Raw genomic sequence first — 6000 nt, forward strand, 5'->3', positions numbered from 1 at the left:
CCCCTGATCTAAGGGTGCATGCGATTAATTCGGCATAGGGCTCATTCGAAAGGGCACGATTTAGCCTTTAATTTCTGACATATACAAAGTTTGTAGCACGTCAGGGTTCAGCTCTACAATTTTTCAAAAATGGCCAAAAACGCTGTTTTTAGGGGTTTCAACCCCTTTTTTCTCGAAAACGTGACGTGATGGGAAGTTTTGGACCCCAGATTCGTGTTCAGCACGAAAAATCCGTTCGGAAACACCAGGTCCCGTCTTATTCGCAAAACCCTTGTAGACCAGTGCAATTGATAAAAACTTAAAAAAAACATCATACGAGTAGAAAACCTGTTAATGCAGAGCGAAATGTGTGCCTTTGCGGTAAATCAATGCATTTTCGCACTAAGAGACTAGACAGAGTAATAAAAAATAAAACTTAAAATACATATATTGTTTCGGCTTTTATTTAAAATATTATAAATTGGATTTTAGAAAGTATGAATTCACAGTTGCCTTCAAGCACGAATAGTTTTTCTGAAAATGTACTTACATTCTGCTAATGTAGATTTGTTGGAAATTGTCCAAATTTTCAAGTCCGAAAATCGTATCCGATCCCTTTTCGAAATAAACGTATATATGTATATATTAAGGTGAACGTAATTTGTATTAAGCCAAATTTTTTTTTAGTTGGGGCACCATCTAAGAACGTGCAAAACTATGAAATATACAATTTGAGTCCGATTGGAGGTTATTTGGAGCTTCCGCATTGAGCACAAATACAAAAATCGTCACAAATTATAATACATAGTACAGAAGGCAACAAAATTCGAAACGAATATTAAAGCTGTTTTCGATAAATTTGTTTGAGCTCATTCCCTTAAAAAATTTATCTGAGTGCTCAGAATCTATGAGTATAAAATGAGTATTACTTTCGTCATAAATATCGTCGCTGGAATAAAGAAAAAGTGTAAATGCCATATATACTATTATTCGATAATCGTACCATTGGATAGACAATCCTTTAATCTATTAGAAAAATCTTTAGTTTTCTTAAATATCTTTTTGGATTACGAACTTCTTCGCAAAAAACGAAATTTTTTAATAAAGTGTAGGTACTACAATAGTTTAAAAATAGTGTATGGTGCACTTAGACTATTATTAAGCAAATCCCAAAGAAATTCTTGTAATATTAAAATAGCGTAAGAGTATTTTACTTCATTATATTGCTGCTAAGTTTCACACGCAACTTCAAAATGTGAATAATAAAATAGTGTACAATAATTTCATATACAAATGTTTAGAAATAAAATAAGCAGATGCTTTCAGAAAAATGGGCTCAAATGGCATTTCTAAGTAAACATGGTACATAATATTTTTGTGAATTAACAGCTAGGGAATCAATAAAAAGTGTGGTGTATTTAAAATATGAATATTTTGAATAAGAAGCGCACAATTATATTTTAGATTTGGTCGATTGGATTATAAAAACTTCTAATTTTTCTCAAAACTATACTTTTCATGTTACACTACTTCATTATTCCAGCGACGATATGATCCTGAGATCAGTCAGCCAGACAATCATTTCGGACTCTTGCTATCATAAATTCTGAGTTGAACAAAAGTTCTCGTAGAAGTAAAAGTACGTGAAACTGTTGTTGTTGTTGTAGCGGCACCACTAAGCCCCGTCTATTTCGGTTCATCCTTCAATCATTGTCGGCAAGCTCAAATAACGGTAAGCCCACTAACGGGCTGTTTCAATATGGTCGGATCAAAGGGAGAGGGGTGTCAGTTGAGTTGGATTGTAAAAAAGAAAACCATTTTGAAATATGAGTGTTTTACTCTCTAGAAGATAATTTACATAATTCACATACGCGGGTTTCCATTATCTTGATACGCGGTTTTGCATTTTGTTGATACATGGTTTTGTACTTTAAACGACGATATATACATATATGCTCCAAAGTTAGAAATTCGTAGTGTGCTTATATATATCAGAAATATACGACAGAAATTCGTAAAGTGTGCTTACATACATATATACGTATATACATATCGTCGTTCGCGTATCAAGATAATGCAAAACCGCGTATGTGAGGTTGCATAAATTATTTTCTAGAGAGTAAAAACACTCATATTTCGCAATGGTTCTATTTTTTATAAAGCAATCGCAATCGAATCGAATACTGGCACCATTTTGAAATATGAGTGTTTTTACACTCACAAAATAATTCCTACAACTTCACATCCGCGGTTTTGCATTTTGCTGATACGCGGTTTTGCAATTTGTTGATACGCGGTTTTGCACTTTATATATATATCGTCGTTTAAAGTCCAAAATCGCGTATCAACAAATTGCAAAACCGCGTATCAGCAAAATGCAAAACTGCGTATGTGAAGTTGTAGAAATTATTTTCTAGAGTGTAAAAACACTCATATTTCAAAATGGTGGGGCCTGTTCGAGGCACGTTATAAAAGCGGCATTACTGCCGTACTGATGAAAAATGGCAACATTGTTGCAACTGCCCAACTGATAATACATTGCTAGAAATTCACACAGAACATCATACTTTAATAATTCGCGCAACACTGCGGTTGTGATTGCAACTCGAACAANTATTTTAGATTTGGTCGATTGGATTATAAAAACTTCTAATTTTTCTCAAAACTATACTTTTCATGTTACACTACTTCATTATTCCAGCGACGATATGATCCTGAGATCAGTCAGCCAGACAATCATTTCGGACTCTTGCTATCATAAATTCTGAGTTGAACAAAAGTTCTCGTAGAAGTAAAAGTACGTGAAACTGTTGTTGTTGTTGTAGCGGCACCACTAAGCCCCGTCTATTTCGGTTCATCCTTCAATCATTGTCGGCAAGCTCAAATAACGGTAAGCCCACTAACGGGCTGTTTCAATATGGTCGGATCAAAGGGAGAGGGGTGTCAGTTGAGTTGGATTGTAAAAAAGAAAACCATTTTGAAATATGAGTGTTTTACTCTCTAGAAGATAATTTACATAATTCACATACGCGGGTTTCCATTATCTTGATACGCGGTTTTGCATTTTGTTGATACATGGTTTTGTACTTTAAACGACGATATATACATATATGCTCCAAAGTTAGAAATTCGTAGTGTGCTTATATATATCAGAAATATACGACAGAAATTCGTAAAGTGTGCTTACATACATATATACGTATATACATATCGTCGTTCGCGTATCAAGATAATGCAAAACCGCGTATGTGAGGTTGCATAAATTATTTTCTAGAGAGTAAAAACACTCATATTTCGCAATGGTTCTATTTTTTATAAAGCAATCGCAATCGAATCGAATACTGGCACCATTTTGAAATATGAGTGTTTTTACACTCACAAAATAATTCCTACAACTTCACATCCGCGGTTTTGCATTTTGCTGATACGCGGTTTTGCAATTTGTTGATACGCGGTTTTGCACTTTATATATATATCGTCGTTTAAAGTCCAAAATCGCGTATCAACAAATTGCAAAACCGCGTATCAGCAAAATGCAAAACTGCGTATGTGAAGTTGTAGAAATTATTTTCTAGAGTGTAAAAACACTCATATTTCAAAATGGTGGGGCCTGTTCGAGGCACGTTATAAAAGCGGCATTACTGCCGTACTGATGAAAAATGGCAACATTGTTGCAACTGCCCAACTGATAATACATTGCTAGAAATTCACACAGAACATCATACTTTAATAATTCGCGCAACACTGCGGTTGTGATTGCAACTCGAACAAGCCCGTGCTCCTTTTACCTCCCTTTTATTAGCTGGGGATGTAACTATGTAATATTGATGCGCCTAAAAGATGCAGCGATTTATGTTCTCAAGTTACATACCTGATGACAGTACGAATGGGAATTATAATAGCGAGGTTTTAGTTTTTTAAACTATAATTTTTTTTATAAAGCAATCGGATATCTGCCTAGTATATTTCAGGAAGAATGTATAAGGATTGATCCAAGAGCTTGTGTGACCAAATCCAATTTTTGGCAGCCAATGTCAGTTACGCGGTTTTGCAGAATCACTATACGCGGTTTTGTACTTTAAACGACGATATATACATTAGGGTACTTTTTTGCGACTATTGTTTTTTCCACTCCTACCTCGAAATTTTGTGGAAAACACCTAAAAATTTAAACCCTTAATATTAACATTAAAGTACTCGCTCAAGGCGTGCAAAGATTTCCCATATAAAATACACGTAAACTTTGAGTTTTTTTCTTCAAAAGTACAGCTCAGAGGAATTTTATGGTATAATCTTGGTCATTGATGGGTTTTCTTCAGAATTGAATGCTCTACAAAAGCGTTCATTGCGGTGTAATCCTCGCTCCCACGAGCAAGGTAGTACGGGTAACTAAACCCAATTTTTTCATGAAAATCTCTTTGTTTTGCCCCTATCTCGAAAATTACAAGAGCTATAAACAAAATTTAAATGACGAAGTTTCAGAACACCAAATCGCTACCATCGACGTTTCTTGAGATATTGGACTTGAGGTAGTGTATAATTTTCATGGACTATTAAGCTAAATTGTAAAAATTGTTGATCAACTTCAAAGTCCAATATCTCAAGAAACGTGGATATTAGCGATTTGGTGTTGTAGGAAATTGAATGTCATACAAGTTTGTTTTTTTCTGTAGATCTTGTTATTTTCGAGAAAGGCTCAAAAAAATGAGAATTTCATAAAAAAATTGGGTTTAGTGAACCGTACTACCCCGCTGGTGGGAGTTAGGATTACGCCGCAATGAGCACTTTTGTAGAGCATTCAATTCTGAAGAAAACTTATCATTGACCAAGCTTATACCATAAAATGCCTCTGAGCTGTAAACTTTTGAAGAAAAAAAGTCAAAGTTGGCGTGTATTTTACATGAGGCATTTCATGTCACCGCGGCCGCCACTGTGCGCGACCTCGCAGGATTGGGATGAAAGTTGAAGAGATTGAAGGTCTAGGTGACATGAATATACGTGCAGCATATTTTGCCGATATGACGTAGGGTTGCCTATTTACACGGGACTTCAATTTTAAGAAAACGTCATCTTGGAAACCTTTTAACGAAACTTAATGATAAACAAGTAATTCGTAGCAAAAAAAACCGACTTAAAAACATATATTTATATCTATATATTTCATGATTCAATGATCGGATCTAAACCAAATTACCTCTGAGACACTACCTTTCCGTTGCAAAAAGAATTATCGACATACATAAAAAAATATATATTAAAAAAAATAAAAAAAAAATAAAAAAAATATTCCGACGACTCCTTTTTTGGAAGTCGGTTAAAAACGTATTTCTTCCGTCTTTTTATGGGCTTTAATTGAACATTTTTTACATTACTGTGCAGCGTATAAAAAACAAAAAAAATTAAGTAAACATTTTTCTTTTTGATTTTTTTTTGATTATAGCATTTTTAAAATTTGTTTATTTTTACATAAAAACATTGTCTATAATGTCAGCTTTAAGTACCCAAATGGGCGTAATGGGCTACTTATGCGTATGGACTCTGGATCATCTAACGCTCAAGCAAATGATAAATATACATTGAAATTTTATGAAATTGTAAAGGGTGAACACACCAAAACTGCGACACTTAGAAATTACTACCAGAAACAAACTAGAAGGCTTTGAAATTATTTTTTTTGTATTATATAACTTGGAAGTTTAAATGTTATTAAAATGTTAAAATATTAGTTATTATTTGCTCCATATGCAAGTGATCGGTATTTTCATCACACACGCGCCATCATGTTCTGCACGACTGCATCATCGACTTCACGCGATGCGCACAACTGCTTTGTTTTGTACTCTTCAATATTTTTCACTGTTTCACCTGTTTTCTTCAAGATTCCTTTGACAATTGACCAATATTCCCCAATAGGACGTGGCTCTGGGCTATTGGGTGGATTGCAGTCGTGAGGTACAAAATTGATGTTATTTGCATTATACTACGGCAATGTGTCCTTGGCATAGTGGCAGGTTGCCATGT

The sequence above is a fragment of the Rhagoletis zephyria genome, unplaced genomic scaffold (genome assembly GCF_001687245.7).
Source record: "Rhagoletis zephyria isolate East Lansing unplaced genomic scaffold, Rhagoletis_zephyria_1.1 Rzeph_scaffold_00967, whole genome shotgun sequence".
NCBI lineage: Eukaryota > Metazoa > Arthropoda > Insecta > Diptera > Tephritidae > Rhagoletis > Rhagoletis zephyria.